This window comes from Mirounga leonina, unplaced genomic scaffold (genome assembly GCF_011800145.1).
Source record: "Mirounga leonina isolate KUSES-001 unplaced genomic scaffold, KU_Mleo_1.0 Mir_125, whole genome shotgun sequence".
NCBI lineage: Eukaryota > Metazoa > Chordata > Mammalia > Carnivora > Phocidae > Mirounga > Mirounga leonina.
Genome location: NW_023270305.1, coordinates 55,403,967 through 55,428,895, shown reverse-complemented (window position 1 = coordinate 55,428,895; position 24,929 = coordinate 55,403,967). Strand labels below are relative to the sequence as shown.

Genomic DNA, 24,929 nt, shown 5'->3' with positions numbered 1-24,929 from the left:
AGACATGAAATAATTTAAAAACCTTTAGAGGTGTATTGAGGAAAAAAAAACAGGCTTTAAAAAAAACAAAACCACGTTTGACATTACCGAAGAGAGGTCTTTAGGTAAAAGTAATAAAAAATGCATACTGCATAGACAATGAAGATAGCTCTATTCATCTAATCAATGGGCAAAAAGCAAGCACTTACGGTCTTCCGCTCCAATCTTCTGTTCCTCTCTATTGCTGGAATTTCATGTTCATTTCTTCATGTTGGATGACTAAACCAGATGATGGGAGAGAAGGCAAGCCCGCATTTACTCAGTCCCGCCCTGCTCAGCCTCCGGAGGGGATGAATTCTCAGCTGGTTGAATGGCTGCTTTCAATTACCATCTGCGTTGGTAATGAAGCGGCGGAGGTAGCGTTGTTGAGGTGGCTGCTGACCTTGGGTCTCATTCCTTGATTTTTTTTCTTCCTTTCTGCACTGCGGTCCTCTTTCTAGGCTGTCTTTGGTTAAGAGGACCCCTAGTCTGTGAGTGGTGGAATGAGTATTCGGTCCTCCTGGTCTACCATGTTCTCCCGCACCTTGTCAGCTCCCTCCATCACCTCTCTTTGTACTGGAGGGTTGGAAGACTGGTTCACACCCATTGGGTCTCCACCCTAGTAAGCCTCGCCTGCAGGAGGGCGATGCTGTTGGGCTTCGTCTTCAGGAGCATTCTCCCAGCCCTCCTTTTCCCACTCGCACTATTCTGGTAATTTTGCTGGGAGGAGCGTGGAGGACCCCTGCCACTTGGGGAGCGTCTATAATGGTTACAGTCTGCTGCATATTCTCTGCCTTGCACTGAAGCTCCACCAGGGCCTGTCACATTTGCTGCCTCCAAGCCCTTTCCTCCATCAACAACGTCAAACTCCACAGTCCATCTCCTAAGCTGTGAAGGTACTTCCTGGGGTTCTTCTTTTTGGCGGTCTGGTGTACAGATAGATCTTCCTTCATGTCATTTCTGCTGATGAAACCATAGGTTTCTTATACTGAACCAATCATCTTACTGTTCCCCAAACTTTTTGGGCAATGAGTTTCTTGTCCCCTCCAGCAGGCAGCCTCGACGTGAGGCCGCGAGCTGCAGCTCCCTGAGCTGCAGCGGGTGGTGCCGGCAGCGTGGCTGCTACGCGTTGCAGGGTTGGTGACTGGGGCAGACTGCCACAGCTGACCCGCCTACCAAGTGGGATGGTAACTCGGCATGTGTCAGCGGTGGGCCTGTGCAGGGCCCCGTGGGGTCCGTTCTCCACTCCTGCTACCCATGAGGCTTGCCGCTCTAGCAAATTAACCTGAGGAGGAGGTTGTGGCCATCCCACCCTGAACGCGCCCCATCTCGTCTGATCTTGGGAACTTCTAATTATAGCCAATCAATCAGAACTACGAGGAACAGCCTGGGCTTGTGACTGGGGGCTGGAGTCTGAAGGAGGGGGTTGAAACAGGGGTGGGAGTGGGGTGAGGTGGCCCACAGTCTTGTAGGACTGAGCCCTCAACCTGTGGAATCTGATGCTATCTGCGGGGTAAATAATGTCAGAATTGAGTTGAATTCTCAGACACCCTGCTGGTGTCCAAGTACTGCTTGGTGTTGCATAGGAAGCCCTCACACGTATGTTGGAATTGGATCCAGGAACCCAAATAAGACCTTATAATCCACAGCTGTAACCATATGCCCTCAATTAACTCATTCAGCATCTATCAGGCAGTTCCCCTTACTACCTTCAGCTCCTCAGATTTTTCTCACCTGATCAGTATAGATCTGCTCCTCTAAAATCAAGAGTATCATCTAGATAAATTTAACCTTCCAAATTTAAATGTTCAGGAACAAAATTTCGTCCCAAAACAAAGATCCAAGTGGGTTGCTAAGATAATATTAGTTACTTACTCAAACCCAGGATAATTGTATGCACAAAAAAATTCTATGCACAAAAACCATTAGCACTAAAAATAATTATGTTTAACTTCCATAAGATCTTAATATAATTCAATCCTTCCAATTCACCCAATTTTTTTTCTAATATGCCCAATTTTTAGTACTAAAAAGAAAGTCACTGGGAAGTCATAATATAATCCTTCTACAGAATTCATTTTAATTAAAAATCAGGTGGTTCTGAGTTTTCCTTTAAGGCTCTATGCTAAAAAATTCCATTGATCATGCTTTCCAAAATGAAAGATTCAACTATAAACTTGAAGAAAAATGGAATGGATGAATCAAAATATTCTTTCATTTTAGTTAATATAATCTGTTATCTGCTAAGGGTTCAAAATCACATAGCTTAAAAGTGGAAACTCTACAGAAAAAAATTGATAGATTTGATTAATTAGTTATCTTAAAAATTTCTATGTTTTTAATATACATAATCTAAGGTATATTTATCCTAAATACAACATAGTTTTTATGGTTTTTTTAATTTTTTCACTTATTTCTCATTTTTTTAATTGAGTACAAACAAAACTTTTAAAAATTGATACTGAGATTAATGTCAATAGAAAATAGGTGTAAATGACATGATTAGAAATTTCACAACAGAAAAAAAATGGCCGTAAAACAAGAGTTTATCATTTTAGTAATCAAAAATGCAAAGTAAAAGAATAATAAAATATTGCCAATCTATATAACTTACATAAAATGTTAACTATATTAGACAGTGCTTGCAAGACTGAGATATAATTACTCCAATGCATTGCTGGTGGAAAGGTAAAAGTTAAAATCTTTCTGAAGAACAGCTGGGGAACATGCAACAAAAGCCTGAAATATTTGCATACTGTAAATCCAACCTTTCAAATTTACCCTTAGAAAATAATCTGATCTGTGCAATGATGTTCAGTGATCTCTTTTGAAAAACTGTTAACAACCTAAATGCCCAGGAGGAGAGCTTGGTCAAATAAGCCATGGTATATCAACACACTGTAATATTACACAAAGATTGAATATTTTGTAGAAGAAGAAAATATAATAACCTGGGAAGAAATAAAAAAATACACTAAATGGAAAAAAGTTAAAAGCAATGTGTGCACTATGATTCGTTTTAGAAAAACTACATATCAACTGCATATAACATTTATGTATGAGTGGATGGAGCTAAATTGATAGAAAGTAGAAAGGTAGATATATGGGTGGATAAATCAATAGATCAATTAATGGATAGAGGGGTATGAAAGATCACAAAGACTAGAAGAATATTCACCAAAATATTAACAATTCTGGACAATTCTGAGTGGGGTGCTAATGGGTACATAATTTTGATTTCCAGTTAAGCTGAACTTTTTTTTTTACTGTGTTAAAATTTCTTTTATGACTCATCTAAAACCTGTTCTTGGTCTATTTTCCTATTAGAATTTTAGCATTTTATGTATTAACTTATATGAGTTTCTAGGGGGAAAACAGTATTCCCTTCTTCCCTTCTGGGTTCTAGGTTCTTTAGTTTGTCTAATAGTTAAATAGATGTAAGACATATTAATAGGAAAAAAACAAACAAAATTACCCATGTACAGAAGTCATATAAAGAAGACTCTAGGGGCACCTGGGTGGCTCAGTCACTTAAGCCTCTGCCTGGCTCAGGTCATGATCCTAGAGTCTTGGAATCCAACCCCACATCAAGGGCTCCCTGCTCAGTGGGGAGCCTACTTATCCCTCTGCTCCTCCCCCTCCCACTTGTTCTCTCTCTCTCTCATAAATTAATTAATTAATTAAAATGTTTTAATTAAAGAGAGATAAGATTCTAGAGGCAGTCAGGTAATTGAGATTTATATAACATCCTGGACTAACAAAAGCGGTAGGGGTCTGGGAGGAAGGCCTTGTACAGAAAGATGAGAGAGGGAGGTTTGGAAAACAAAGGTTACCCTGTTGTGTAGAGAAGTTTTTTAGGTAGAAAGGTATCTCTATAATAGCTCTTTCTCGTACAGCCCTCCTTCTAGTGTAAGTTTAGGTAGTTGATGGGGGAGGAAAAGAACTTTTCTTGCATCTGCTGAGTTTCGATTGCCTTTAGCTCAAAATAATCCTCATGCCAAAGCGGCATATTTTGGGTTTGCAAAATCTGCTCCCCTTCAAGTTTGTTGACCATAAAGATGAAAAGCATCTGAAATAGTTGCTGCTGATAGTTTTTTTTTAAGGTTATTTTTTTTAACCAGGTATTGGTTTTTGTCATTCAAAAATTATTAATTTTTCATGTAGTCAAATCTATGGATTTTCTCTTGTGATTTTTAAAATTATTTATAATGCTTAAAACTATTCATCATTACTAAGTCAGTCAGTTGACTCTATTTTCTATAGTTTCCAGAGATCTCATATTTTTACATTTATCTCTTCAACTCACATGGAATTTATATTGATATATGATATGAAGTGAGACTAGATCTAATTTATTTTTTCCCACAAGTGTTAAGCAATTGTCCCTGAGTCACTTCTTAATAGCTCAGCCCCATTCATTTATGATACCAACACAATGAAGTTTTACATATTTGAATCTGTCTTGATTTTTCCTTCTTATCCATTGTTTTGTCAAAATGACACTGTCTTGAGTATTGTAGCTTTATAACTTATAAGACAATTGTATTGGCTATTTGCCCCTGTTCATATTGAGAGCTAAACTTTAGATTTACTATGACAAATTAAAAAAAAAAACTTACTGTGGTTTTATTAGGTAATATCAGTTCTATGAATTATTATGAGAAGAACAGACCACCATTAATATATTTCATCTTCAGTTGATAAAATTGTCTCTTAGGTCTCAGCAAACTTTTACCATTTTCATTATATAGTTCCCACATGTTTTTTCTTGCTAATGATATATCAAGATATTTTGCATTTTCATTGTATCTTAAATGGGACTTTTCAATACATATTTTTCTAATTTTTAGAAAGCATGAAAGCAGTTGACTCAAAAAATTATTCTAAAAACTTATTTTGAAATCAATTCTGACACACATAATTTGGAAGCAATAAACAAGCTATAGACTTTTCACAGTGACAATGATGAAGCAATCCAGAGTACAACATAGCAAATAATCAAAAGTATGGTATGACAAATATCTGTACTTAGTAAAAGAAGTAAATAGGATTCTCTCATAGATTCCCTTTCCTTAAAATAAGAGATAATTTCAAAATAAAATTCAAAATTAATCTCATCAAAAATCATCAGACAACACCCATATTACAATTTCCCACCAAAAGATTTAGATTTAAATTTGGATGATGCCAGAGTGTTCCAGTTTACAAGAATCACATTTAAAAAGCACAGTGTATTAAAATAGTTAATTAATTTTCTGGATCACACACTATTAAGAATTCTCCTGGCCAGGCAGTGGGGTTGGAGTTAGAGAGAAGGCAGGAATGCCCCCCTCTGTGTAGCATGAATGACAGCAATAGCTCCTAAGGGGAGAGCTTAATTCCCTTGGATTCAACCCTACTATACAACAGATGTAGGGGTTCCTGTGATGCAAATTGCCAGGGAGGATTTAGGCTGGACTAAGAAGATATCCATTATGGAAGAGTAAGATACAAGAATTCTTTAGGGATTTGGGCACAAGCAAATACTCAGAATTACCCCTGGTTGCTGGGATTTTGACACCAGAAAAATCCACACAGTACATGTTCCTTAGAAAACACAGTCTGACTTTCTAGAAAACAAAAATTAAATCCAGTGTAAAGATATATGCATTTGGTCATTTGTTAGACATACCTAATGATGACCTAGGAACAGATACTAGGAATGATCTCAATCAGCCCCAAATCAAAATACAAAGGTTCTGAAGGAATAACTGAATCTCGGGTTTGAAGAAGTGTTTAAGTTAGTATTTAAACCAGCTAGTTCACCCACAAAACCCAGATGTTTGTAGAATATGGAATATGGATTAACTAAAAAATGACTGCCAAATTTTCATACCAAATCACTTTTAAAAGAAAATCTTTGTAAAGTGTGTTCCTTTATCTTCAGTCTCAGTAACTGTAGAATACGAAGCATAATTCTATTGTTACTACAGTGAATTCTATAAAACAATAACTTGAATTGCTTCTGATATTGTTTTATCATCAATCTTTTTCTTCCAAATATCAAAGAAGATTCCAGTCCCTCATGCTTTGACAGTATTTCTAAGGAAAAATTTAAAAGTCTGTGTTAATATTATTAACTGAACATAGAAATAGGGGAAAATGAGATTGATTCGTAAAAACTGTTGGTAAAAGATAACCAAAAATATCCACAATTCTCTAGCTTCATTATTCACTCTATTACCAGCAAACACCCTCAGTATCTTTAGCGACTAAAATAATACCAGACTTAAAATCAAAGATACAGAATGTGTATTTTTATGAGAAAACGTGACACGGAAAAATACCTCCCATTCAACAGGAAGCCCTTCAGTGAACTGAGAGTGAATTTTCCAAGAAGTTGGATTAATTCATGACTTCAGTAGCAACTATATTTTCACTTTATGGTATCATATTGTTTACATTATCTGACAAAACTGAGAAATTTGTATAGAAATCCTGTCTTCAAACACAGAACTCAATAAAATAACTCACTCATGAGAGAATGAATATACTTTAACCAAGGTTTAAAGATCATCTTATAACCATTTTCTGAAATAAGGGTTGACTCCTAAGGCATGGTTCTTTGAGAAAAGACAATTTATAGCTATGCAATTCACTAGCATTCAATTTTGATTGCTATATAAACTTTTTAGTGAAGAAATCTTACTTAGCCAGGTAATAATCCTGAACTAGTAGTAACTGAACGGTAGTGAGAAAAATCAGAGTTCCAGCACATATTGAAATGAAACACTCTTAGATGGAAAAGAACAGGGTGATAGAGAGGATGATAATTCTCATTTACACTGGATTTTTAAAGAAGGATTTTCACAAAGTGACCATGTGTCTTTTTAACATCCAGGGAACAAAGCTAGAGATCTGAGAACAGTTACTGTTATATAAAAAAAAAGGCTAAAAAATCACCAATTCTGACAAATGTTAGTAGGTACTGGATTAAATAAAAGTGGTTTCTTTAATGGGCAATGGTACACTGTTCTCTAAGCTGTCTAATGAGGCAAAGAATAAAACAGAGCCATTTTAGAAAATGGCAGGGCTGAGTTGTATGGTAATCCTTCAGTTATTGAAGATGTGTGAAAATTTATTGAGAAATCTAGTTATTGAAAAATCAGTTTGCAGGTATTTTTAAATATGCAATCCTATTTGTAATTTCTGTGATGCTAAATAGACACCAGTAAAACCCAGAATCTTAAGTCAGATATAACCTTCCTCAAATATTATATTCCTAGTTCTTAAAAAATAAAGGCAAAAATCAACTATTTAACATGCTCACTCAAGACTCTGGTCTACTTATATTTAGATTTTAGTTCCCTTACTTTACCAAGCACTAAAAGAAAGCAAGAAATAAAAATATGTATATAGACTTCAAAAGAACAAGGTTATAAAGAACATAACAAGTGAAAAAAATAAAAGCATAATGCAATCGAATGGATATAGTAACAATAATAAAGTTGGTAAAACAGAAGTAAATTATTGCAGTTGAAAAAAATATTGAAAAGAAATACAGACTCAGTATAATGGCTAAAATTAAAAAGACTAACAACACCAAGTGTTGGTGATGATGAGGCATAACTGGAACTCTAGTACATCTCTGGTGGAAATGCAAAATAGTTCATCCACTCTCAAAAACATTTTGCTATTTTTTTATAAAATTCAACACTTGTACCATGTGACTCAGCAATCCCACTCCTAGGTATTTACCCAAGAGAAATTTAAACTTAACTTCACACACACAAAAAAGCTGCATGCAAATGTTTCCAGCATCTTTCTTCATAATCACCCAAACTGGAAAGAACAAAAAAGGTCATCAAATGGTAAATGGATAAACAAATTGTGGAGTTACCAATACAGTAGACTACGACTCAGCACTAACACGGAAAAATCGAATTCATGCAACAACATGGATGAAATTTAAAAGCATTATGCTAAGTGAAAGAAGCTAGACACAAAAGAGCACACAGTTTGATTTCACTGATACAAAATTCTGAAAAAGATAAAACTATACAAAAGAAGGAAGATCAGAGGTTGCTGGGGTTCAGGGAATGAGTGTAGGAAACTGACTTCAAAAGGGTAGGGGAGACAGTTTTACAGTGATGAAAATGCTCAATGTGATTGTAGTGCTAGTTACACAGTATATATATTTGTTAAAACTCATTGAAATATATATTAATAACAGGTAAGTTTTACTGTATGTAAATAATACCTCAATAGAGCTGATTTTAAAAAGGAATGCAAAGGAGAATAACTGATGAAACACTTAATGAAAAACTAACAATGTGAGGTCATAACAAATCTCAGAACTATTAATCAATCACATCAGTAAGCCTATACGATGTTTTGGATAAATGGCTAAACACTGACCTGGCTCTATAATGAAGACAGAGTTCCAAAAAAATGGGGTCATTGTGCTGTGTCATGGAAAATGCTATTTCACCTTGAATCCAGCTCAGCAAGTTATTCTTACTATTTCTCTACCACAGGAGGCAAATTACAAACTTCATCATGGTAGGATGGAAGAAGACATTGATAGAGCCAGAGAAAATGGATATAGGACAAAACTCTCAGGTTAGAGAGAGAGAGAAAGAGCTACAGAGCCAAGGAAGAGAAATCATTTTTTGGATTAATGGCCCTTTTTTGTGTGTTTATTGAAAGAAGCACATATGTGTGGAAATCCATTAAAAAGAAAAGCTAACTGCAGTTAATTTTAATTAAAATGAAAAGAGCAAAAAAGAAAAACTATGTGAGAAGAAACCACAATAAAAATTGTTAAAATAAGAAGCAACTTCTTTGCACAAACCAGCAAGGAACGAGAGTGATATGGAACATGCTGGCTGACTGATTAAACTGATACGAAGATGTATCAGCTTTACAACATTTATTCTTTTTCTGTGGATATGCTTACACAAATGTATAATAAAATGCACGTAGTTCTCATTTAAGCATGTGTGTTCAGCTGTTCTCAAGCAATTCTTCTGTCACCAAACGTAGATTACTGGACTGTATATAGACTTACGGTAAAGAGTAGGAAAATCTTTAAAAAATTCTAAACTTAAAAAAGCAATACTATGGATCAAATGAATATTACAGAAGTTGAGGAATAAGAAAAAATCCGATCAGAAGATTTGAGAATAAAAAATTAAGAAATAAATATCCATATATACATGGATACATGCACCTGTCTGCCTGTGCGGTATAATGTCATCTCTCCTTGAGTTACGAAAGTTTGTAACAAAGTTCTGAAACAGTAGATGAGTCAGATGTGCAGAGCCACTAATTCTGTATACTTCCCATGTCACTTAGTTTTTAATATCTTATAACTTATAAAATGACTTGTTAAATAGATTGTTAGTACATTAGACTGTTAGTCTGCAAGAACTTAGTTCTCAGTGAATGACATCAATATGGCTCACAGGAAGTTCAAAACACAAATTTGGTAAAATATTAACACTGTAAAAAATGATTAGTAGAATGGAAAAGACACATGGATTCAAAGGACTATAACTGAAGGAGCTAATAATGAAAAGTTGGAGTAGAAAATGCATCTATACAATACAAAGGAAAATACTTGGCAAATGTCTATTCCTACCAAATCAGAAATGTTGAGTGAATGAAGGGAAATCCTTGAAAACAGTTATTTGCAAGAAAATAAAGCCTAAGATCATCTGTTCTATGAAGACATGGGAAATGTTTTCATCATTCAAAAGGTATGCAAGATGCAACACCTTACTCTTAAACAGGTAAAGCACACATTTAAATTATTTATTAGAATACAGCCCAGTTCTACAACGAGACAATAGTACAATTTTAATGATATAGATTTAATACGTAGATTTTTCTGTGAACTGAAGGAACTGTAAATCTTTGCTAATATGAATAAAATACTGACCCAAGCACCTCAGTCCTGGGTAGATATACAATCCAAATATGGCCGAAAAGTAGATGTAGACTTTATGGAATTTATGTTCTACCCAATGAAAAAAACTAATGGTGGACATGTAAAGAAACAGGTTCAAGTGCTGACAAATAGCTAATATCAAGAAACCATCACTCAATTTTCAAAAGAATGATCATCAGCAGAATAGAATGACGCACTTCCAAAGGAAAAAAAGAAACTGACGGCAGGCCCATCAAAGGAGCTTTCAATCCCAAACAATCTAACGGAGAGGAACCACAGACGACATTAGAACACGCCGTTTCATAAACTCTGCATGCAAGTGCATGATGTTGCTCCAGGCTGGGGATTAAGTGAAAAATTATCTGCATCCAAACTAAAGTGCTTCTCATCACGTCCATTTTGGATGTGCCGACTCATGGCTCCTTCCAATTTTTCCTCCACCCTTTTCACTTCTACCTCTAGGGTTCCTCCAAGCAAAGTATTTCCCAAGCCCCAAAGTACACACTACAGGATAAGCATCTGTTTTCTTTCCTTTACCAACAGCGGCAACGCTCATTCCCTTCTCTCTCACATTTTCAGAGTAGGTGGTCTCCAAATAAAGCACCATTCAGTTTTATAGTATTGTCCAAAGGACTGACGGTATTGTTTCATAGTAACATGCACCTTTCCCCTCTGGTTCTTGTAGAATTTAGAGGACAAAATGATAGGAAGAAATTACAGAACGCTTTGCCCCTGGCACATTGCAAATTTAATTCCTACACCTGTGCCTCCCCCAACTTCTTCTACTCACATGCATTTGTTCTACCTCTACACTCATCATCCATCTTGCAAATGCAACAGCGGGCACACTCGGCCTTCTTCTAAAAGCAACAAGGAGACTGCCCTTTTTCAAAATTATTCTGTACTGTTCTGTGGCCACAGTAGCACTTTTCACAGTTGGGATTATTCTCCACATTGTTGTATCCAGTCAAAGCCACTCAAGAATTCCTATGGTCCCAGCAGCACTAAAAATACATAACAGCCTCCTTACAATAATGGCTGTGAATCACAGCATTCCTCGGCTGACATAAGTAGTTAAAATAGTAGGGGGAAAAAAAAAAGTCAAATAAAACTTTTTAAAAAGTTCAAGTAAAGAACAAAATGAAAAGGGGGTTGAAAAGGACTCCCCTACCGTCTAACAATATTAAAGTCTGTCTCAAATTTACAAACGTCCTCAGCAACATCAAATGCCGCAGCTTCAAACACACGCGCCAGCTTCAAGCCCGACAGCTTCAAATGCCGCAGCTTCAAACACGCGCGGCAGCTTCAAACGCGCCGGCTTCAAACAGCCTCGGGGCAGCCATCTTGCACTCGCTCCACGGAGCACAACCTCGGGGCCCTTAGGCGGCCTCCGCATGCCGGAGGCCACGCAGAGGCTTTGTGGGGGGAGGAGGGGGGAGGACAGAAGGAGGGAGAAGGAGAAATGCAATGTGCGGACGTTACATTAGCCCGTAGAGGGAGCGCGCAGAGCCGCACCGTCTCGCAGTAATTGGGATCGCCTGTAACTTGGAACGCAGCCCCCTCCTCTGTCAGAGCCTCCCTGCGGGGGTCAGAGTGCGCGTCTTCCTTCGTACCGATCTCTGCAGGCCCAGAAAGGGCAATTCCGTCGAGACCCCCCTTGACCGTGTGTTTTGCTACCGCAACAAAAAGATGGTGCTTCTTGGATACATGTTCTCCAAAACCGGCCCGGGAGTTAAAGCGACCCGTCTGTGTGTGCTGTCAGGGTGAATCCAGCGGAACAAAGCCCGCGATAAGGATGCGGTGCCAACAATTAGGATTGTCATGGCAATAACCTAGATGTCCCCCGTTCACGGCGTTCAGTTCAGAAAGCTGCGTGCTCTCTTTCAGCCTGGACTAGAGATGCTCTTGTGACTCTCCATTTCCCTCGCTGTCTAGAATCCTTAAACCAGCCAGGCTGCAACGTGCCTTCAGACAAAAGGACAAAACCGGAAAACGAAAGGACACAATGGCAGAGAGCCTTTTCAATAAGACATGAGAGGAACAGAATTCCAGAATTCTGTGGAAGGAAATACGGAGGAGAAAATGCACTCAAAAATAAAGCATCTAAAGGTGCAGTTCAAAGTGGAAACGTATTACCTGCTCTTGGGAGACAAGTTTTGAAAGCCAACAAGTTTACATTATGTAACCCTTAAATATTTAGAGACTTTACATTTACGTAAAACTGAAATGGTTTCTAAAAACATTTAACCTTTGAAGTGATTTCTATCTCAGAGCCAACGCAAACTAAGAATGTAAAGAAAGCACAAAATGTAGAGCTTAATGAAGGAGGTAACATACGTGCGTTGTATTCTATTTGGGATAATCTATTAGGTGTTAAGAAAACATATCTACTTCATTTAAGTTAACTAGCAGGCTCGTATGTCATCACTGCCTCTCTGTGATGTTCCTGTTGGTTTGGGCTATTATGATTACATTTCCTGCATCCTGTGGTTTAAAAATATATCATTCACAAAATGAAGATTTAAGTGATGTTTAATATTACAGATACTGTATTAATAACTGTAAAAGGCAAACCATACATAGGTAAGGAATCATTTGCCTGAAGACGTGGGGCAGAGCTCAAATTCAAATTCTAATAATCACATCCATCCAAGATTCCATGTTAGGAATAAAAAGTATCTGAATTTTGTCTGAATTTGCCCAACTACTCTTCAATCTTTTCACTGCTTTGTGCATTTCCTATCATAGAAATGTCTCGCTTTTCTGATATGTCTGATAGCCAGGTCCCTGATTTCCATCTCTCATTTCAGACTCAACGAGGAAAAACTCAAAAACCTTGTAGATGTGATTCATCAGTAACAATGCCATACAAATTCAGGGTTTCTTGAGAGTAAGATAAACTCAGGGATGCTCACCCTGGTTTGGCAAGCTCTTGGGCTGCCAGGAATTCCACAATGAACATGATGGGCAAGGAGAGACTCAATGGAGAATGCTTAAAGTTGAAGATCTCGAAAACTAATGTCTATACTTGCCATGGAACTACAAAGACTTGTCAACTGTACATCTGTTCATGAAGGCTGGCTGACAATTTTATCACATATAAGAATCTTATGTTCAAGTAGTTAAGGCTACTACACATTATAGAAGATAATAATCAATGAATTATCTTAAAGTTACCAATGATCATGAGCAGGAACAAAGGAAGTAATGCTTACTTGTTACAAAGGATAGCTGGACAGTTTCTGTCAATTGGAAATGAGAAAGTTAGCAATCAAGGGTCTTCTTCCAATGAGGAAAAAAAAAAAAAACAAAGAAGAAAAAGTGAATGTAGCCTCTTCATTTCTAACTTCTAATATTAGAAGAGTCACACTCCATTATAAGCCTGAATACCACCTGACACATCCTCTAAAGTTAAACATGTGGGAAACAGGATAAACGAGCGTATTAAAATATGGTAGTTCTCCTTCTTACTTGCCTATAACATTGATTAGGGATACAATCAAATTGTAAAAACGAAAAAAAGGCAGCACTTAGGTTTCACTGTGAACACTGAGCAAGCTTGGTATCTGATGGTAGAAGATACACATCCTATCTGTGGTTGCTGACTTTTTACCCCAACAGAATAAATGAGACATTTCTGATATTTCTATAAATCGGCACAGAAAATTAAAAATAAGACTACAGTTACCTGGAAGGCTTTCAGGGTCCCATGATTTTCTACATTTTTTAAATTAATTGAATGTTAATCAGGAAAACCTTTTGATGGTTTAATTTCCTTGTTTTAAAATCTTTTTCAAAATATGACTGTCCCTATTACCTACAGAATTTCTGAACACAAGTTAATTGAGACCCCTACAGTCTCCTAGGATCGTACATATGATTATGATTACACAAAAGTACCATATGTATAGATGAATAGAAGACTAGACTGAATGCATCTGATCCATAAACTTATTTTTTCATAAATCTTTGTGGTTCTTGTTATTTTTTTTAACCCAAAGTTCAAAAACATTCATGTTATTTGAGAGTTCTGGCTTTTCAAGTGTATATGCAAAACACATACTCTCAGGAAGACCAAGAACTTTGTGATACAGGCTCCTACAAGCCATCTGGTCTGATGTCTCATCAGCTTTCTGTTTTTCCGATTTCTAGAATAGAGAGACTAAAGGTCAAAATTTTTACTATAAAACAGAAAATAAATCCAAAAATAAACTTAGTTATCTGTAAATCTGACCTAAAAAGAGCATACCTTTCTCCAAAATAAAAACTCAATGACTGATGATATATGGGAATTAATATAAAGCAACTGATTACTGTGAAATTTTTGACAGCATTTTACAGGAATAATTTTTCCTTACTTAAATACATTTAGCTGGCATAGCAAACATATTTTCTGTACATTGTTTATATTTGCAGATTTATTTGTAGGCAAATAATAGTGGGAAAATAAACCCCAATTTTTGTGGGATACACCGCATTAATACAGAGAAGTTTCCTTACTCTACCACAGGAAAATCCTGAGAGAAGTTTGTGTAGAATTCATTAAGTGAATTATAAAAGACAGTTATGTTTTACACAATTTCCAAGAACCCTGAATATACTTCTAGCCAAAATAAGAAGAAATGATAGACTTCAGACCAAAGAGTAGGGGAAGACATGTTTGATAATGAATGGAATGCCTTAACTGGTGGGGGGTACAGTGCATGAATTAATATTAGACCAGTTTTTTTTCTTCAAAATATTATCAATCCTAGCCATTTAAATCTAATGTGGCCAAATAATTTATCATCCAAAACTGTACCTTTTGAGAGCATTAAGGAGCCTACTAATAATTACTCCAGGCCTGGGCAAACCAGGCTGTATGGTTTCCCAACTTATAGCAGGACAATTTGAAATAACTGCTCTCTTCAGAGGAGGAATGGCCGACACTGGACATATTTTAGAAAATTAGTTATTTGGAGGCTACTCTGAAAAATAAGACCTGGAGTGAATTTAATAAGCATAAGTTATAACAGATTCTGAAGGTAGTAGTTTGAGGACATGAGCTTCTTCAGATCTCTAGGAGCTGCTAGGTTCCTTGTATATCTAAACATCTTTCAACATCTGTCAGCTCCACTATAATAAAGTACAAAAGATAAATGAAAAGTCAAACATCAGGCATAGTATGTGATTTTATAACCTCTTACTCATAAAGCAAGAAAGGATTGTACTGACCTATAAAGACATTTCTTTGTGTGTCTGAGTTATCAATGAGACATTTATGTATGTATATATATATATATATATACACACACACACAACTATATATTTTTTAAAATTACATTTTATATTTAATATATTTTATTGTTATATATTTAACATATATATTTATCATTTTAAATTTTTAATTTTAATTTCAGTTAATTAATATACAGTGTTATATATATATATAAAGCCAGCTGATAGGAATGTAATTTGTTTTAAGTTACTCATGAGTTGAAACATGCCTTTTTGGCTTAACCATTTCAGAACATCTGTGAAATGCAAGTACAAAATGGAAATTGCTTAACAAACTATGCAGTAAGTTAGCTACAATTTTGTTTTCCCTTTGTCAAGGGAAAATAAAATAAATTTTCCATCAGTCGCAATGAGAGCTAGAGGGACTGATTATTCAAAATACAGTAGCACCTACATTTCTCCAAATATTACCCAAGACATAGCATTTGTGCTGAGTATTCAATAATTTCCTCAAGCTGTACACCTGAAAAATATATGTCTCAAGTCTGGTGTTCATAATCTAGTAGACAACCACATGTGTTCACAGCCCATATCTTTGAAACAATTATTCTCTTGGGTATGCAAATGTACTGGGCTTGCAACATGTTTATTCAAAAGAGTAGAAAGAATGTTTCTTATGTGAGCATCTGCAGGTTTCCACTGGAAATCTGCATACAACAATATATTTCCCCATGAATTCATTTTTTTAAATGACAGTTATACATCTTTTTAAGGCTTTACCAAGAGTTAACACAGCTCAATTTGGTAAAAATTTTTCATCAAGAAAAGCACATGAAAGAAACAAAATCAAAGTATGTATGTTAGGACCTATTACCTGCTTTATTGTTTGGATTTTTGCATGCCCTAATAACACAAAAATCCAAACATCTTGGTATTTCTAACCCACTAGTCTTTTCAGTATTCCCTAGCCACAATCTGTTCTACTGCTGATCCGACCTTTGGCTTCACAACTATTCAGCTATTTTCTCTTTTCATTACCAACCTTCTCACCTATCCCTGAGCATAGATAAATTTAAAACTGTTAAAAATACTTTAAAAGAACTCAAAAATCCATTATGATAGTAAAATATATTAATGTACATGTATTGAAAATGGATATATAAAGTCTACAACAAAGAAGTAAATACATGTAGTATTCAAACAAGACAATAATATTAAATATTAAACAAACACTGAAGTTTATGAATTGGTGTAATGGATATATAAATAATTAAAATGATATACCCAAATACCATCATACCCAACAAAGAATAAAGCAACCATTTGTTTCAAATACCCAGGAGATACTCATACATATTGACTATGTATTATTACCATACCAAAAAAGTTTTAGTAAGTTTCCAAAATACTTATCATAAGGCCATATTTTCTTTTCCCAGTACATTCAAAACAAAAATGTATGAAACTTCTATTTCCAATAATAACTTATTTTGTTTAGATCAAATCTCCAATGACAAAAATTTAAATGCTAGATAAAATATTTTAAAATCCATTTAAAAGCTGACAAAGAGGTAACAAACTAAAGATACAAACCTAAGGGTGTGGAAAAAGGAAACATGGGGATATAAATTGTACACATGAGCATTAAGCTGCTCTTACCTTGAAGATGTGTGCTAAATTTGCCAAAACATGGTGTGGGTAGAATGGAGAAAAAGTCAGGGCCAAGAACACACACATTAGCAGGGAGTCTGAGAGGAGACTCCCTCCAACATTAATCTGGGACACAAAGGGTTTTGTACCTACGTAAAAGTGATTTATAAGCAATGCTTTGTAGGTATTAGAAGAAAGACTGAGAGAAAAGAAAGAAAAGGTGAAAGATGTAGTCGCTGGCCAGCCTTCCAGTAGATTTGCTGTCTAGATATGCCTAAGAGCTGCAAGTTTTATGCCTTTCATTTGTCACACCCACATGCACTAGTTAGAAGCAAATGTAAATCTTTCCTGGTGGAATGTGCCTTCATCCTGGCCTCAAAAAGTATACTTTTTTTCGAAGACAATTGCAGTACACAGGCAAAAGTAACAAAGCACAGAAAGAAATGGGGCCTACACATGATCTAGATTATCAGCCAGAAATGTAATTACTTCCCAGAACAAAACTCAACCCTTCTCGATGAAATGTAATTACTTCCCAGAACAAAACTCAACACTTCTCAATGAAAGATAAAATCACTGAGACTCCATAATATCATTCATGTCAAAAATACAATTTAAAAATTGCTAAATGTGTAAAGAAGCAAAAGGAAATGGCTAATAATAAAAAAAAGTTATAAGAAGCTTATCCAGAGACGATACAGAAATTAAAGTTCACAGAAAGAACTTTAAAATAATTGTGACTAATATGATAAATATAATTGCAAAGAAGGTGGACAAAAATAGATGAAAATATAGTGTGTTTTAACAGAATTACAATCTATGAAAAACTGAATGTGCATCCTAGAACTATGAAATACAATATCAGAAATTAAGAACTCACTGAATGAGTTTAACATTAACAGCAGACTATGCACAGGAAAAGACAAGATAAGTTAACTAGAAGGCTGGCCAGAAGAAAACCTCTCAGTTGAGTATAGAAAAAAGAAAGAAAGAAAGAAAGAAACCATAGCAGAAATGGAAGAGGGATTCAGGACACTATAAGAATGGACAGGTTTTGCTGTCCCAGATGAATGGGGGAGAATGGGAGGGACAATATTTGAAGAAATAATGGTTAAAAATTAGAATTCCTTGATATGATGAAAGACATCAACGCACATATTCAAGAAGCTCAGTGAACCACAGTAGGATAAATAAAAGGAAAACTATACCTGGAAATATTGTAGTCAAGATACTGAAAGAGAATCTCAAAAGCAATCAGAGTGTGGGGTGAGGGAGAGAGTATTGTTGTCCACAGGATGACAATAAAAATGAGAGTCTACTTCTCCACATTGGCTAATAAAAAACAGAGGACAATGAAATTACATTGTTACAGTTTTAGAAAATAAAATGCCTACCTAAAATTCTACACTCAGCAAAAATATCTTAAAAAAAAACAAAAAGGAAATAAGGACATTCTCAGAGAAATATATTGTCAGTGTACCCATACTACAAGAAAAACAAAAGGAGTTTCTTTTGAGTGAAGGAAACTGATCCCATATGGAAGAACAGATATAAAGGATTTGAAAAACATGATTAATGAAATTGTTCTAATATACATACATAGAAATTATATCTATCAACTGCAGAATATGTAATTTTTTTAAGTGCATATACAATTTTTAGCAACATAAAACATATTCTGGATCATAAAGTTAAGTCTCAACACACACTTCAAAGGACTGAAGTTCTAAAGTATGTATCTCTGATGACCACAGAATTAAGTTAGAACCCAATATATAAATGTTTAGAAATAAAGCAACATAATTTTAAATAACCAAAGATCTTTATAGACCTATGTCTATAAAACCTATAAAGCCATATCTACTGAAACTTAACTAAGAAGAAAGAGAAGATTTTAGAAGTCATGTGACTCTTAGAGACATTAAATCAGTAAATACTTAGCACCAAAAAAATTCTAAATCCAGATGTTTTTACGTCAGAGTTTAATTAACGATTTAGAAAGAATAACACTAATACTACACAAATTATTTCAAGGAAGGGGGAAAATATCACAAATTTTAATCACTGGCTTAATATATGTTACTTACATGAGACAAACCCCAGAATTTAAAATGAAAAAGTTAAAGGTAACCATACAGCTGTGATATAAGATATAAAAAGATATGCCTGTGAATACTAATTAAAATAAAGCTGGTGTATCTGTAATAGTACCAGAATAGATTTTAAGACATAAAACATTTATAGAGATATAGAACATCTTACAATGAAAAAAAAGTAAATTCACCAAGAATTTTTAACAGTTTTAAATGTGTATTCAGCAAATACATTGCTTCCAAATATATAAACCACAAATTGATAGATCTCAAATAAGAAATAGAAAAATCTGTAATCATTGTAGGAGACTTTCTCATACTTTTTTGCAGTAGCTGATAGAACTATCAGGAAAAGAACCAGTAGGAATATGGAGTACTTGGACATGATGATTATCCAAACTAAATGGACATTTATAAAAAAAAAAAGTACCAAAGTACTAAATTATATTTCAAGTACCCATGGAACATTCATCAAAATTGATGGTATGATGACCCATTCAGCTGATTTGAAAAGCTGTTTTATCAAAGTTTAGAACTACAATTTGACTTTGGGGAATTAAGCTAAAATCAGTAACAAAAATCAAAATTTAACTATATTTTAGTGAGCCATAATAAATATGCTACATATTAAATTTTGTGGGAGGAAGCTAAAGCTATACTAGATAGATATGAAAACTTTACATGCATGCACATATTAGAGATAGATATTAAAACTTCACATGCATGCACATATTAGAAAATTCTAAAAGCTTCAAAATCAGTTATCTAATTATTTCAAAAGAACATCATGTAAGACCAGAATATAAAAATAACAAAACCTTGGGGCACCTGGGTGGCTTAGTTGGTTAAGCGTCTGCCTTCAGCTCAGGTTATGATCCTGGAGTGCCAGGATCGAGTCCCATATCGGGCTCCCTGCTCAGCAGGGAGTCTGCTTCTCCCTCTGTCCCCCTACCCTGCTCTCATGCTCTCTTTCTCTCACTCTCAAATAAATAAATAAAATCTAAAAAAACCCCATAAAAATAGGATCAAATTATAACATATACAACAAACATACAATAAAGAAAAAGTCAGCAAAGCTGTGGTGGGCTCAGTAATGGCTCCTAAAGAAAAAATATCCAGATCATAATCCCTGCAACTGTTATGTTACCTTACATGGCAAAAGGGACTTTGCAGATGTCACTAAATTAAGGATTTGGGGAATGGCAGATTATCTAGATTTATGTAGTAGGCCTTAAATATAATCACAAATGTTTTGTAAGAGGGAGGCAGACAAATAATTGACTACAGAGACAGAAGGCAATGTGACAACTGGAGCAAGATGCCATGCCTTGGACTCTAAAGATAAAGGAATGGCCACAAGACCTCTAGAGGGAGCGCAGTTCTGTTCACACCATGATTTCTGCCCAATAAAACTGATTTTGGATTTTGGGCCCTGAGAACTGTAAGAGAATATAGTTATGTTGTTTCAAGCCACCAAGTGTGTGGTAATTTGTTACACAGCAATTGAAAATCAATACAAAAGCCAAAATTTGGCTTTTTTGAAAAAAATACAGATATAATTGTTAAATCTCAAACAAGACTTTTTAAAAAAATATTGAGAACAAATAAAAAAGAACATTACCATAGATTTTATAGATACTAATGTATGAGATTATGACCAAAATTTGCCACTAATTTTGAAATTTTAGGTGAAATGGGTAACTGCTTGAAAAAAACTTGAAAATGAACACAAGGAGAAAGAGCAAATTTCTTTTTTTTTTTTTTAAGATTTTATTTTTATTTATTTATTTGACAGAGACAGAGATAGCGAGAGCAGGAACACAAGCAGGGGGAGTGGGAGAGGAAGAAACAGGCTTCCTGCCGGGCAGGGTGCCTGATGTGGGACTCGATCCCAAGACCCTGGGATCATGACCGGAGCCAAAGGCAGATGCTTAACGACTGAGCCACCCAGGTGCCCCGAGCAAATTTCTTTATTACTAAATCTATTAAAGAAATTGAATAAATTTTTCAAACCCTGTCTACAGATAAATCTCCAGCTCAGATAGCTTCACTGCTGAAGTCTTTCAGACTTTTAAAAAATAACACCAATCTTACACCAAGTCTTCCCAAAAAAAGAAAACAGTTTTTGAAGCCAGCTTAATCTTGATGCCAAAACCTGATGAAGCTATTTCAAGAAAGTTAAAATAAAGCCCAGCCATCATGAATCTTGATACAATAATTCTAAAGAAAATATTAACAAAGGAAATCTAGCAATATATTTAAATGAATAATACATCACAGATTGTTTCCACCCCACCCCCAGGAATGCATGGTTAGTTAACTTGAAAAATCCACTAGTACAATTCACCTTATTAACAACATAAAGATGAAAAATCATGTTCATATCTCAATAGATACAGAAAATCATTAACTAAAATTCAAAAATAAATACTGTTAAAATGAATACATAAATTGTGTAAGGTCCTAGTCAGTGCAATGAGGGATTTAAAAAAAAATTGTAATATGAAGGGAAAAATCATAAAAGTACCATTATTCATTAACAACAGGGTTATAGTTATGAAAAATCAAAACCATTTAATTTATTTAATAATAATCTATTACTCAGACATTTTAATAATGATTAATGTTGACATTAGCAATATTAATATCAAATATTACCCACAGTAATAATTATTAATATTGGTTATTATTATTTATTAAATTAATGATTTGATAAGGGTACTGAATATAGGATCAATATACAGAATTTAGTTTTTTCTATGTACCAGTAATGAAAATTAGAAAATAAAAAATTTCAAATGATATAAATTAAAATAGCCCCAAAGTTCATCCAATACATAGAACTCATTCTACAAACATTAATGACAGTAATTTCTAGAAGGCCTAAAAAATATTTGGGATTTAACATTTTGTAGAAATATAAGGGCCAGAAATGATAAGATAATCTAGAAGAATAATTGTTGAAGTCTTAATACTTCATGTCGAGCAAAACTGATTATAAGACTTCAGTAGTGAAAACTGGTATTACTTCAAGGATGGACACACAGGCTAACAGAATAAAATAGAGAGACCAGAACAAATCCATAAGTATATGAACATATACACAGACAGTTGATTTATGAAAAAGTTTATACAGCCTGTATACAACTGTACAGTTGGATATTTTCAATTACTGATGCTGGGTCAAATGTGCAAATCTTGATTCATATGCCTACACTGAGATAAAATGATAAAGCTTCTAGAACTTAACATAGGATAGTATGTTGCTGATCTTTTCTACATAGGACACAAAAAGCCCAACTTTTAAAGGAAATGAGAAATAAATTAGACCATGTTAAAAATAACAACTTCTTTGCATCTAAAGACACCATGAAGACAGTAAAAATGCAACCTACACAATAGAAGAATATATCCAAAATACACATATCTAACAAATGAACTGAATTCAAAATATATGAATAATTGGTACATTCATGAGAAAGAAAGAAGGAAAGAGAGAGAGAGAAAATGGGCAAGTAGCTTGAACAGGCACTTCTCAAAACACCAAGATGACCAATAAACATATGAAAACTAATTTATTATTTTTCTGAAAAAAAAGGAAATTAATGCCACAATGAGATACCACTACACACTCTTCAGAATGACTAAAATTAGGAAACACTGATAATTCAGTGATGGTGAGTGCTAAAACAACTGGCACTCTCATACTCTGCTGATGGCACAGCCCATTGGCACAACTTCGGAAAAGAGGTAGTATCTACTAGAGGTGGATATGCACACCAAATGATCCAAAATTTCCACTTCCAAGTATGTCAGAAAGGTATATGTATGTGCACCAAGAAGCATGTATTAGAGGGTTCATTGCCTCACTGTTGGTTAAAAACTGGAAAGAGACAAGTATCCCTCAAGGGTATATATATATATATATACATATATATATGTAGATAGATAGATAAATACATATACACAGAAATAATAAACAGCTTTGATAATTAACAAAGTTTTGCTAAATACAACCATACTGATGAATTTCATGAACATAAAGTTGAGGAAAATTATCTAGATGTAAAAAATACTGAATAGATGAGTTCAAGTACCATAATCTAAAGGGTTAAAATAAAATAATAATAATCTGTAGTAATATTCTATGTTAAAAGTTGGAAAGCAGTTACATTTGAGGGCGGAGTGTGATGACAAGATGCAGCATGTGGGAGGCTTCCAGGGCTGCTGATATCATTCTACTTCTTGACTATGCAGTGGTCACATGGGTGTTTCCTTTTGTAAGAATTCATTGAATTGTAAGAATTCATTAAGCCATTAATGATTTGTACGCATATGCTCTACTTCAGAAACACATTTACCTTAAGCAAAAGAAGAAAAGTAATATTTCTTCATGATTTCTAATTTGGAAAATGTGAATTCTTATGATGTGCATTACTTTGAATTTACTATTTTATTTATTCATTCAATACATATTTATACAGCATCTGAAAAATCACATTGTTAGAATTTTCCCCTTGTTACTAAATATTCTTTGAAACTTATTTTTAATGACTGCATAATACATCAAAATAAGTATGATTTTATAGTATATTTACTCTTTTTTTTAAACTACTGCGCATTTGCATGGTTTACAATTTTACACTATTATAAATAGCACTGAAATGAATATCTTTGTACTTTAATTTCTGACGATCCATAAAAATATACATTTGCTGGGCCTAAGAGGTATGAATATTTTTTTGCCATATTGTTGTACACAAAATGTGTACTGATTCGCAGTCCCATAGACTCTGTGTAGTTTTTCCATAGAGGCTGCAAAACAGGGATGTTCATGGTGTAGAATGCATTTTTCTAAATACCTTAATATAAAGACCTCAGAAAAAGGGTAACCATTAGTCCTTATTGCGTGACATTAAAATTAGCCCAGATTCCCAACTCCCATCCTTGAGCTTCAAAAACATTTTAATTTATATAGTTTGCATCCAGGGACAGTTATGGTAAAGTAATAAGTGATATCCATTCTGGAGAAAGAACATGGATTGTAAGGAAATCCAGACCCATTTTAGTCCCAGCCTGGCATTTGCTACCCATTTGAGTTGGTAAGTAATTTCAGCTATCTTAGCCTAGTCTCCACCCATATAAAAGAAGGTAATCACAGGATTACTGTGAACACTAAGTGATAATATATATATAAAGAGCCTAGCATACTGTCTGGCCCAGTTGTTAGCCAATAAGTGATTTATTTCCCTTCTCAGTCATGGTATGTTTTCAATTATCCACAGCAATGGGTCAAATGGCATAGATAATTCTAAAACTTTATATCATACTGGACTTTTTACTACTGATGATAAAATATAAAGGAATTGATTTATTTCAGTTTCTCCACCTATTCTTGCCCTCCTAGCCAAAGTAAGGAAACTGGATAACACAGATTGCAGAATCAATCCATAAATAATTAAGAGCTGGTCTTGGGTCTTACTTGATGCCTAAAAACCTTAATCATTATGAAATTAAAATCCCCTTTGCAAGTTGTGTTTTCATTTGGTCTTTAATAAGTAACTTTCAAATGTCTTGGTTTTTTAAAAAGGGCCTTTAAAAATCATATCAGAGGTTAGGAAAGGGTTCCACTTAACAATATTTTTTTCTATATGAGTACTATCATTAAGACAATTATCACTGATCACCTTTTAATGATATTTCAAAACACTTGAATATTTTTAAAAAGGTCACACAGAGCTACATAACTTATAAAACCGAACAGCACAAATGGGACTTTTGCATTTGTTCAGACATGTACCAGGTTTTAATTCCTACAGGCTCACAGACGGTTTTCTCCTTAGCAGTTTGCCAAATGTATTTTAGAATGTCCAAAATTTAAAATGTTGATGTATGTGAACCAACTACATAATGAAAGAATCCATGCACCATTAAAATGATAATATAAATCACTCTTTATTTCCTCAAATATGTGAAGTGCAAATAACTAGATCACATGGAGAGGATCAGAAAGGTGAATA

General features: G+C 34.6%; 1 pseudogene; it reads right to left on the bottom strand.

The window, feature by feature from the left end:
• Positions 1 to 363: 363 nt before the first annotated feature.
• Positions 364 to 11,345, bottom strand: LOC118007561 (annotated as a pseudogene).
• Positions 11,346 to 24,929: the final 13,584 nt, after the last annotated feature.